Here is a 12,927-nt window from a genome sequence, read left to right as displayed (position 1 = left end):
ATTCCAGGTGTATTACCATAACTGACTTTTCTGTGGTGAAAGGAAACAGCACAATAACAATCTATTCAGGCCAGGGTGCATTTAATTGAAGCAATAAATCTTTTCTAATATGTGATGTCTATTGGCTAGGTCAGTTACGTTGGAACACCATACCATCTGCACATTTCCCTCCAAGTCCCATACCATCCTGACTTTGGAACTAGAGACATTCGTTTATCATTGCATCAAAGTCCTGGAACACACTCCCAAACAGCACTGGATGTCATAGAGCAGATAGACTGCAGCAGTTCAAGAAGGCAGCTCACCAGCATCTAGAGTGCAGTTGATGGACTATAAAGTCTAGCTGAGACATCCATGCCCATGACCATTGAAAGAACCTTGAAAATGGAGTGGATAACCAATGTTTCATTTTAATGAACTGTGCAGTGTATTGACCATAGCTAAATTTACCATATGCAATTGAAGTAATTTTTAGTCATAGTCTCAGATTTTTGAAATGGTGAAGAATGACTTGGCCCCAGTAAAGTTACTAGAGTAATCTAGTTTTTCAATGTTACAAGTGAGTATGCTGGGCAGCCTGTGGACTTTCAAGATTTTATCACTACAACATGGTGGCTCTGGTCCTAGCCACGAGTGCCATGTCAATTTTGCAGGAGTTTAGCTTAAGGTAATTTATTTTCAGTATTAATGCACCATAATATAGCTAAAGGGAAGCCAAATAAGTGGAGAAAAGAATAAAAGGATGGTGTGAAGAAGTAAAGGAGGATCACTTTAATGTATAAACCAGGCCCTTGGACTGGCTGTAGTTTTATGGAGAATGAGCTATCAGACTGGTGTTAATACATCAGCATGAAAGCAGTAAGCTACAGTTCCTAGTTTTCCCTCCATGATCACTACACCATTGTGAGCCACTCCCTCTGGTTACACATCTTGATTTCTAATACCCGTGTGCTTAAAGCCACTTTTTCTTTTCCACTTCACCCACATTTGTGGGTTTTTTTTTTCAAAGTACTTCTTCTAACTTGGTTGAGTATGGTCGAAGGCTGGTCAGGGCTTTGCAAGTTTTTTTTTCTGAAAGAAAAACTGTTAACCGGTCATCAAATGTGACCTTTTTTTGTAGAAGAATTAATAAGAGATGTGAAATGATACAATGAACCCGACAAAATATTTGTTAACCGCAGGCATGTTTCCATTGTAAGTACCTGTACATGGATGTTTGAGGCAGGGGAGGGGGAATAAAGTCCCTTACAAAGACACCAAAACCAATCTTTTACCAAAGCAAAGAATCAAATGGAAATCCACAATGCATGGAATTCCAAAATGTAATATCAATTTTAACTTTTTGTTCTGTCACAGTAATTCATTTTAACGTTGATATTTCTACATTTGAGCTGGGCCTGTTCATGAAGGCCCTACCATTGGTGTTTGGTCTCTGGGTTCACCACCAGCTATTGAGCTTAAATTTTCCTTTTGCAAAGTCAAACTGTGCGACACCTAAAGTTGGTTTTTCCACAGTTTGTAAAGGGCATCTCGATGACGGCACAAGCTGTTTTCTTGTAACTGCTTTGGTAGCAGAATTCTCTTGAAATTCATACTTCCTCACTGGATCACTTCTCACACATGCCTCCTACAACCAGATTAAAGTGCCCCCATACACACTTTTTTTTTGAGATGCATCTCTTATGATCCAATGTATGACATTTCTGAATGTTAAATTGCTGATGTAAGGGCCTGAGAGAAATTGGGCAAATCTGTTAGCTGGGGAAGGTTATGATATGTTGATTATTGTTAGTTTACTTTAACAAAAACTCTAAAGGTACTTGCCATTAGCCCACTTATTCATCAATTTGTATTAACAATTCAAGTAAACTTTCAAACAACTCCGCTTTTTCGGGTTGAAAATCCTTTCTTTTAAAAAAACCTGAAGATCACGAGTTGTGTGGTAGCCACAAATCATTCTTAAGAGAATAAACTTGGGTGATTCCAGATCTGTTGCACCCAACAGTCACTAAATATGTGGAGCTAATGGTTTTCCCACTTGCTGTACTATGACTCCAAGGGTTTCCATTTTTCTGGTGTCAGGATATTTAAAAAGTAGCTGTTCACTTGCTCCATTTTTATGTTGATTTTTGGCTGTTTTAAATTTGGAGATGCAAAGTGACAACTATGGCAGAAAGCTCCAGGTATTGTTGTCATGTGAAATGAAGGTTAAGAAATTAGCTGTTTCTTTAGTGTGGAGTACAAGATCAAGATTAGGCCAACAGGTTGGAAGACTTGTACATCTGCAAACTACAGTCATAACTCAGCTGGCTCATGAGATTTATTCTCGCTCTTCCATTTTTTTTTCCCCTCTACTTTCCTATGGAAAACTAGCTGACTCCTACAAGTTTTTTCAGATGTTTTCTGTGCCGGTTCTCTTAATTAAATTTATGTGGAAGATAACATTTCTGGATCAGTAATCTCATTATTACTCCCACTATCTAAACAGATTGAGAGTTTCTGGAAATTATGATTCAAGGATGACATCATCAATTCCCCTTTTCTCGCCCCTCAAATGGTGCTGAGTTGATAGAAATTTCAGGGTTGAGAGAGCCTGACAAATGACTGCCTGTCCCCTCCTCCACCATCTCAGCAATACTGAGCTCTTGTCAAGACATGCCTGAGAGCTAACAGTGAGACAAAAGCAAATAGACTGAATTTTTTCCATGAATAAGAGTGCACTGTTGCCAGCAAAATCCATAGGAAAAGGGGAAAAAGCAGGACACTTTTCTCTCCTACTTTGCCACCTATGCACAATGGCTGCTGAGAACTAAATTGAAACCACTTATGCTGTTTTGTTCAGATCTTTGTCCTTAAATACTTCAATTTCCATTTACAAAACTAACTCTCACATTGTGCACTTTACTGATTTTGTTTTTCCTGAGCTCGACAGTATGACTTTGCTTAGCTTAACAAAAACCTTGACTCCAAAATGCCCGCTTGGCGTATTTATAGGACAACATCTTAAGTATCAAAATTACAGGTGTGTTCTGACATGCAATTCTGCCTGTTTGTCCTCTAGGCCACTCACATCATGATTTTGGGTCAGCAGTTAAGTCAAGCATAAGAGCAACGTGACTAGGACATCATTCTCCATTCCACATCAAGGTAAGTGGGGCACACTATCCAGTATATTTGCCCTGGAGATATAGACACAGATTAGTGTGTTGTGCTGGAAAAATAAGATATAAAAACAAATTGTGAAGTCAATCTTTCTGACCCCAATCTAATGCCTTCTGCAACTAGAAGTTAGAATTTTATCCTCTTTATTTACTGTATCTACTGTAATTGCTATTTACTGTAACTTCAAACTGTCTGTCAGGTGATGAGAATCCTGGACGCCTCAAAGAATTAGAGGTGTCTAGCATTTCAGTGAGACAAAAATTCACCTGCATGGACTTCTGCCCCATGTGATGTCTTTTTATAAAACGAACCTTTTCATTAGAATGTCTGTCTGGTTTCAATTTTTTTTTTGATCCTCTGCTCTTTTAAAGCAGAATGTATGCAGTGTTATTAAAGGATTTATTTTACTTTTTGGACCGCAAGCTGTCTAATTGCAGCCTGAAAGTGTTTCTGTCTTCATAGATTCTGGCATTTTGTTCCTTTGTGCTCTTTCCTCAAAAGGTGGTCACTCGCTTGTGTTTTCAAATGTGCTTTTGCCTTCAGATTTCTAAACATTGGAGGGGTGAAGTCTTTTTCTAATCACAGCAAATCAATCAGCTTGCTAGGGTGGTCAGACCGACTCTTAAAGTACAGAGAGTAAGACATACTGGCAATATGAAAGCTAACTTTTTTTCTGAGCCTGAAAGATGCTGCAGTTTCACCTGCAGTCTGGGAGCAGAGAATTACTATCTATCCAGCAAACCCTCTCTGTCTTTTTTTTAAGATGCAAGTAGTGTCTCTCTCTCTGTGTCTCTCTCTCCCACTCCCAGCTGGTTTACATCCTGTCTGTCCTCATTCACAAGGAGTTACCATTCGCTGCCTTCTCCCAAGCTTGTACTTTTTTTTTGTCCCACTGATTTAACAGTAATTCTTAGCCTTTTGACCAGTGTTCCGTGCTGGGAGTTTCCAATCCTTAACAGACAAAAAGGGGATGCTTTAAAACATGAAAGGAGGAGGATGTGTAGACATCTACTTTACAATTCCAAGTTTCCTTTGGTCCAGGTTCCGAAAGCATGTTCAAACAACTTTCCTCATAACAGCAGATTCAGCAGGAACACTGCTCAAATCAATCATCCTATCTCAACCTGAGCCTCCGCTACCTTTTGTTTAATCAAGACAGGCTTCTCTTCACCGATTCACGATTTTTCATACCAAGTAGCTTTTCAACCTTTCCTGAACCCAATCTTTTCCATGGTTCACAGAATGCAAACTAAGTTAACATGCCCTTCATTCATCAAAATGTGCTCCAATTGTTGCTTGCAAAAGGGTGTTGGCTGTGCATAAGCGGATGATTTTTAGATTGCTGCTGGTTTGTTTCAGTGGGATTTTCATTAAGATGGCATTCATTCATTGTTAGAGAGCCACTCTGACTTTAGTTACTCTGGAGATACTTGAATTTGCTGAGCTTGTTTTTTTTCCTGTAGATCTGGTAATAAGCAAACATTTGGCAGATGGAGCCTTTGAATACGATTGTCTGTCAGATGCTTAAATGAGGGGTACACTAGAATGAAGGACATTTGCCAGTAAATTAACATTCTCCATACTAAGGATGACTACAAATCTGGGCCCCAAGTAGATCAAGTGATAGTTAATCCAAATCTGGTCTGTTTTGATTAAATTGAGATTTTTAAAAGAAATTGTGCTTAGACCCACGCTGGAGAAGTTTTGATTCATTAAAGGCTAAAACCATCATTGACTCAGATTTGGCATTTTTGGTTTTATTTAATTACTATTTAGTAGTTTCCTCCTTTGTTGGAGGTTAAGAGATTGGGTTTATTCAGAGGAGATTAAAATCTAATCCCAGGCCAGTTAATCTCTACTTAGGGGAAAATTAAATTGTGAGCAGGAGGTACATGGTGCATTTTTCTAAAGTTTCCCAATGCTACCAAAAGGCTTTTTTTTAAAAATAAAAAGCACCTTTCTCCAGTCATACGTTAAAGAAAGCACGTGAAGATTGTAAGCATGCAAATACTGAAAGTCCTAACAGTAGCATTCTGGCTTTTTATTGTCCAAAGAAAGTGAACTGAGAATTGAATTTGTATAAAATATTGGTTGTGAATCGCTTTAAATTTTGTGACTTTTAGTTTCTTGTCTTGAACCTATATTACAATATTCTTTATCGGGAGGATGCCCAAATGGGAACACAACCCCAATTTAATGAAGTCTGTTTCAACTGGATTGTAACTTTTTTAAAATCAAATTTCTTTAGACTGTTGTTTGTTTTTTAAACAGACTGAAGCAAATATTTCTCTTTTTTTTTGTTAGCTGACAACATTTATTCTCCAATCATAAGATGGTTGTGAAGTGAGACCAATTTGGTTTTAAGATGCTAGTAAATTGAGTAGGGAACAATTAAAAGTTGAAGGTACAGACAACAGAATGGGCAATAGTTCACTCTTTGGGTTGCTTGGAGCAATGGATTTTTGTGCTATCAACCTTTTTTGTTTTAGACCATTATGATTTTTTTGTTAACTTTCTTGCTCCTAATCTGCACTAAAATTACCTTCCATCTTACAACACAGGTAAGTGGAATTATCCAGTTCTGATACCAACTCTCTTCACGTGTCAGTCAGTGGAGGTGGTGAGCATGTTTGTTGAGCTACGCTACTACTACACAATCTGCGAGTGCCCCTCACCCTACATGTCCCATTTAGAATGCTCCTACCAGAACAGAATTGTCAAAAGCCATAATATTTATGGTTAACAAGTTGAAACATTGATAGCTGAAGTCTGTTGCCAAGGACTTGAGGTGAGCAACTCAACTCTTCAATGCCAAGATGCTCAACAAAATCAAGTCTTTTGAGTGATTTTTGAACAGCGAGTTCCAGCTTGCAGTATGTTGGCATCTGCACAAGTACTGATAAGTCTTAACTGAAATTATGCTAGTTGCAAAACTTAAGAATCTAACTTTTTAAGTTAAGACAATAACTGCTCAAAATGGGGACTGCACCTATTGCTACAACGAGAAAAGGAAGTTACCTGACCTTTTCTGGCTTTTTTAGAAAAGTACTTGAGTTCAGGCTTTTATGGTTGTTTTCAGAATGGAATTATTTTAGTCTCAACTTAGGTTTTCATTTGAACATTGCAATCCATTTCATAAACAACCCAACAGTAACATGAGCAATTCAAAGTTCTAAGCAGCCGGGCAGCTGTGTAGTAAAGATTTTTAAAGTGTGCTTTTTGTGCAATAAAACATTTTTTAAGATTCCACCAATAATCTAATTTTTGTACTCTACAAGGATTAATTTCCTAACTCTATTGTATGTATTTTGTATTGATTATTAGTTGCATTTAATCCTCAAGTCATTCAGCCAGGTAGTTCTCAAACTGCGGACTAATTAATTCCCTCACTCTTGAATTGTTTGGCCTACTTTGGACAAGGAGCTTAGCAGATTTGCTTTCTCACTAGTGAGAATAACTTTTTATTAAATCAGCCCCCACTGCGAGTATGAATTTAAGGGTTATTGTTGATGTGTTTTGTCACTTATCAGCTAGCACCCTTGTTTTTAGCTATCATTGGGAAGATTACTTGTTTTGTAACAGTTTTATCATGTAAAGGATATTTTAATGCACAACCTCTCAATCAGCTGTGAATTATAGTTTGTCTTATGATAGACTTCACTGACCAATCCCCTTTTTTAGTAGGCTCTACATTCCTTAAAAGTAAGGAAAGGAAATCTAAAGAGTATAAACATCCTTATACCCCAAAAATTACAGGGGATGTAGTTTCTATCAAATTACAATTATTGTTGTTACAGGAAACAGGTTTTTTTGGGGGGGTCAGAAATATACTAAGTTACAGATGACTTAGTACTGTCTGCTGATGATTTGGTTAAACTTTAAACTCTACTGGCTCAGTAAGCCTTGTGATGTGTATATTCAATGCCTTTGCAGATAAGTCACTGCAGCAATGTCAAAAACAGCATCAGTGGTGAGAATGTCTCTGTCGGTCTGTCTGTCTCTCATCTGCTGTAGGACTGGCTGAGACTGGACAAGTTATGCCATCTTTTGGATGGGATACTAAGCCAAGATGTGTCCTATTGGAAAGAAGGAATGTTTTTCACGCTATCTGTGAAATATCCCTACCACCATCCTCTTAAAATACACTGCCTGGGTATTGGTCACAATGTTGCTTGTGGGATATCACTAAGAATCTCTGCCACATCTCATTCATTAAAAAAAAATTGAGAAATAAAACCTACTTTGAACGCATGGATGCCCCAAAGATCATGAAGCAGAGATTATTTACTTAATTGGCATTGAGTCAATCTAAATAGAAAGGGAACTTGAGGGTAAACCAGAAACTGTTTACAGTATGTATATGAAACAAAGCCTCAGGATTATGTTGGATTGTGGAAATCTTTGTTTTTTTTTCCCCAACAGATTTACATTCAATTTCTCTAGCTACCATACCTTGCTGTCACCATCTTCTGCTCTAAGTCCCAGTGCAGGACACTTCACTGAAGTAGTTGTAAATGATTTTGATGTAAAGATTTTGTACAAGGCAATACTCATTCCCACCACTAGGGACAAGATTTGAATGACAGGCCCTAGTATTGCCCATGACCCCAGAGCCCCAGCATGCTAGTACTAGAGGCATTCCGGAGCAGTAGTTTTCCACTGGTGTTGAGCAGCACACTACTGTGCCATGACAAGGTGAGAAGTGGGCTTACAGAATGTGTGCCTCTAATGTTTTCAATCTCTTCGATTGTAGTATCTGGTGCCATTTGTCTCTGCATGCAAGAGAAGGGAAATCCACTTTAGTTATGGACTTGGGTGCCTTGATACTGAAGGTTGCAAACCACTGTTCTAGAGACCTGAGCTGCAGAAATTGGGCTGCAGACCATATCCCACTAACACCAGCTCTGGCTGTCCACGCTCCAGGAAGACTCAAAACTCAGTTCATTTTTTCAAAATTGAAGCATTGTAAAAGTAAATGGGCAGTTAGCTTGAAAACATTCTCTATCTTGTGTAGAAAGGAGCTGAGTCTTTCTTTCACAAGTCCTCTTGGTTTTGCTCACAGGCCTCCCTGTGTGCCCACAAGAGAAGAAACAGACCATTCAGTCCATCAAATCTGCTCTGTCATTCAATGAAATCATAGCTGATCCAATAACCATCCACTTTGTTATTTTTTATTCCCTTTATTGATTTGTCTCTTTCTTCACTAGACAGCTGTAGGATATATACAGTTGAAGAACTCCACAACATACCCAATACACCTGCTAAAGCCTTTTGAAAATTTTGATTAGTTATGTCACCTTTGCATTCCATCCATTTTGTTTTCTACTGCCCCAGACCCTCCAGTCTAGGCATGACAGTGACTTCCAGAACACAAATCTGTGTTCCTTTTTGTGCCTAGAGGCACCATTGCTTAGAGACAGCATAAGCAATGTCTCTAAGTCATTAGAAGCCCAAGTCTTCCTGGGCTATTGGAGAAGACTTGTTTCGAAGTATTTCTTTGGTGATTTCTGACTGACTTTTTGCAGTCAGCTGATATGGGAATGTGCCCCAAAGGAAATACCAATGGGATTCGTCATTTAATTGGTCACAGCATACTAGTCACTGGGGACTTACTAAATAATAAAAAAAAGTCCTGGCCAATCAATGATGAGAGAAATAAGTAGTTACTGCATTGAACTCAATGACACTACACTCGTGCTCTTTCATTGCTGAACAAGCCTTTATGAACTCATTCACCCCTGTGGTACTCATGAGATATGAATCGTTCACCCTGCAGACAAAGGAGCTAGTGTAGTATCCAAAGTACAAGTTGAGTCTTTTTAATAACTGGTGACAATTTACAACAGGAATATGAAACTAATGATTTACACCCATGTGTGCACAAAGGGATTTTGAAACTGGAATAAAGTTTCAATATCTGTACCCCAATTTTTAAATTAAACTTTCTCCTCACATACTTTTGAACCAGTTGTTGCTTAATTCTGAATTAATGGGCTTCAGCAATTTTGATTTCAATGTTACATGTTAAGCTTCATACACTTTGCCCAGTATCTTGCCTAGCCATTCCTCTAGTGCTGCCAATACTGTCCACAATGTAAACATTAGACAAAATCAAAGATATTAACTGAGTTAACAGTACCTTTTTGTAAATCTTGAATTTAGAAAGATTCCTTAAGAACAGTGACTAAAACTCTAAAGTCAGGCAGAAAAAGTCACCATACATAAACACTTTAATCATGAGCGTGAAAAAGTCAGCTCCAAGGTATGACTTACCTGGTTTATTCTGAATGTTTGAGGTGAGGAGGAAGTGAGCTCACTTTTTTTTTGTTTTTTTAAAAAAAGTCTCCAATCAATATAACTTGGAGATGCTGAAAAACTTGAGAGACTAGCATTAGGAAGATGTTTTGGCAAACATTGAGAGAAATTAATCCTATTTAGACATGTTTTTCAGTGGAAACTAACATTTTTCCTTTTAATGTCAGATTTATGTTAGCTGGTCTGTGAAAACAGAAGTACCCATCTTCTTTGTCAAAACAAGTGTTATTAGTAAAAATGAACGTATGGCCTTGCAACTCCCTGCAAATACAGCAATGTCAGTGGATGTTTAACTGGGTCCAGTAATGAAGGTTCATCATTTGATGATTGACCTCTTACGACTGAAGGGGAACAACATTTATGGAGGAGCAAAACAAGTTGTTAATCTGATCTAATATCTGCTTATTTGTTTGTATATTCCAAAACAAAATCCACATTGACAAAAGCCCATTAATTAATTTTTTTTGATTCCATGTGCTTAAAAAGGGACCATCCATATGAAGGTTTGTTTTTCTCTCTTTCCCTGATTTTTTTTTCCTTTTGAAAAGAAACTAAAGTGCTGCATGACGTGTTTGTGTCAGTAGGTTGAAAGTTTTTTTTGAAAATCTGTATTTGCATTTTCAGACAACAAATTTTCATGTTAAAAGATAATGAAGGGTGTGCAGTCAATGCTGCAATTGGCAGCAATGCTTCACAAATCGAACAAATGATTAAAATAGGTAGTGACCGTCTTGGTCATCCCTGTTTTTACAAATGTGGCAGTGTGAATTGCAGAATGAGTGGTGTAAAATGACCATCAGTATTATTGCCCTCAGCTGCTGATTTTATACATATAACCTACAAAATGTTGCTTTTTAATGTTCTTTACCTGTGGTGTTCTCAGGGCAGTGCTTTATAATAAACCAGGCATTTATATAACCACTATACTCCAACATAGCCTAAATTTAGAAAATAGTTTCCTGTGAATAATGTAATAGGAGTTGGGCAACACCAAAACTTTATCCATATACATAGTGCACACAACACAGAGACCGACTCTTCGGTCCAACTCATCCATGTCGACCAGATATCCGAACCTAATCTAGTCCCGTTTGTCTGCACGTGGCCCATGTCCCTCTTAAACCCTTTCTATTCACTTGGCTATCCAGATGCCTTTTCAAATATAGTATTTGTACTAGCCTCCATCATTTCCTCTAGCTGCTCATTCTGTAAGCACACCACTCTCTGCATGAAAAAGTTGCCACTAAGATTCCTTTTGAAATCTTTCCCTCTCACTCTAAACCTGTGCCCTGTAGTTCTGGACTTCCCCTACCACAGGGAAAAGACCTTGTCTATTTACCCTATCCATACCCCCTTGTGATTTTATGAACTCTAAGGTCACCCTTCAGCCTCTAACACTTCAGGGAAAACAGTCCCAGCCTATTCCACCTCTCCCTATAGCTCAAATCCTCCAACACTGGCAACATCCTTGTAGATCTTTTCTGAATCCTTTCAAATTTCACACAATCCTTCTTATAGGAGGGAGACCAGAATTGTACACTATTCCAAAAGTGGCCTAATCAATGTCTTGTACAGTCACATGATCTCCTAACTCCTACACTTTTTGTTCTGACCAATAAAGGAAAGCATACCAAACGGCAGCTTCACTATCCTATCTACCGGCGATTCTACTTTTCAAGGAGCTATGAACCTGCACTCCAAGGTCTTTGTTTAGCAACACACCCAAGGACCTTTTACTAATAAATGTATATGTCCTGCTAAGATTTGCCTTTCCCAAATGCAGCACCTCCAATTTATCACTTACTAACTAACCTCCTATATTCACTTGCATATAATTTATATAAATGATGAAAAATAGTAGACCCAGCACTGAACCTTGTGACACACCACTGCTCACAGGCCTCCAGTCTGAAAAGCAACAGACACCACCACCCTCTGTCTTCTACCTTCAAGCCAGTCCTGTATCCAAAGGGCTAGTTCTCCCTGTATTCCATGAGGTCCACCTTCTGCTAAACACTACCATGAGGAATCTTGTTGAACACCTTAATGAAGTCCGTGCAGATTACATCCACTCTGCCCTCAAAATCCTTTTCATTACTTCCTTAAAACACTCTAGTTTGAGAGACATTGATTTCCCACATGCAAAGCCATGTTGACTATCCCTAATCAATCCTTGCCTTTCCAAATAATGTAAATCCTGTCCATCAGGATTCCCTCAACAACTTGCTCACCACCGACATCAGACTCACTAGTCTATAGTTCCTGGCTTTTCCTTGCCACCTTTCTTAGTCTCACCACATTAGTCAACCTCTAGTCTTCCAGCACCTCACCTGTGGCTTTTGATACAAATATCTCAGCAAGAGGCCCAGCAATCAATTTCCTAGCTTCCCAGAGTTCTGGGGTACACCTGATCAGGTCCTCAGGATTTATCCACTTTTGCATATATTAAGACATCCAGCACCACCTCTTTGAAAAATGTCCATATTGCAGAGATGTCACCACATTCTGTATCTTCTGTCTTTCTCTACAGTAAAAACTGTCTTGCTGATTTTTGAAAAGTCCTATTGAGTAGTACAGTAGAGGAATGCTATATTAAAGTTGGGTTCTTTTCAGATAAGAGTCTAAACAATTACCCAATTCTTCAACAGAACGGTTTTGTTTTTTAAAAAAAAATCCGTTGGCATTATTGGAACTCACTTACTAGTTGTGTTTACACATTCCTTTACATTTTGTTTCACGTGAAACACTTAGGATATGTAACAGAATAAAATTTCAAACTATGCTAAATCAAAAATGTTTGCAGATACCAATTATTTGATTCCTAAATTTGCAAAATTTATTCATTATTCTTTTGCACTTGGATTACTCCCTTTTAACTAATTTGTGGTGATTATTAATTTCTTGACTCTAAGTTAAACAAAAGACTCCACTTCTAGCAGTTGGTGTAAGCATTAATAAATAACTTGTTCAAAAACCAATTTTTTCTTGTAATTCATATATTGGAACATCCCTGCTTTTAAAATCTGTTTATCTAATCTCAGTGGGAGTTGAATCATTCCCTAATTTGCCAAGAATGGCCACTAAGCATTGAAAGCAAATGTAGAATTATAAACATTCTATTCACCTGTTAATGAATTCTTCAACTATAGAACCACAGGGTTGGTATTTTCAGTCCATGATGACGTAACAAATGACTAAGGTCTATGCACTTCCTGATCTGAAATGCTATTTCTTCACCTTTTGAAAATCAAGAAGTATAGTCTTTAATGAGCCAAATGCTCAACATTGAAATCACAGCTGATCTGTGATGTGAATCTCAAAAAAAAACTGGTATCGAACAAATTAACTCTAGTCCTCTCCGCTAAGCATGACCTTTTTTTTTCTTCCATCATCCAATAACCTATACAATTCATTCGGAGTATTATCAATTAGTTATCGAATGATTTAAAT

At 38.0% G+C, this 12,927-nt stretch overlaps 1 long non-coding RNA gene across 1 annotated transcript in view; it reads left to right on the top strand.

Annotated features, from left to right (window-relative positions):
- LOC132818685 (uncharacterized) overlaps nt 1–12,927 on the top strand; it is a 42,754-nt gene that overhangs the window by 9,512 nt on the left and 20,315 nt on the right. Inside the window, exon 2 of the long non-coding RNA XR_009645007.1 lies at nt 3,062–3,147. This is a non-coding gene — a long non-coding RNA (uncharacterized LOC132818685). The remainder of the gene's footprint in view (nt 1–3,061; nt 3,148–12,927) is intronic.

Source organism: Hemiscyllium ocellatum, chromosome 9 (genome assembly GCF_020745735.1).
Source record: "Hemiscyllium ocellatum isolate sHemOce1 chromosome 9, sHemOce1.pat.X.cur, whole genome shotgun sequence".
Lineage (NCBI taxonomy): Eukaryota > Metazoa > Chordata > Chondrichthyes > Orectolobiformes > Hemiscylliidae > Hemiscyllium > Hemiscyllium ocellatum.
The sequence above is the reverse complement of the archived record's forward strand: the minus strand, read 5'-3'. Positions and strand labels throughout refer to the sequence as shown.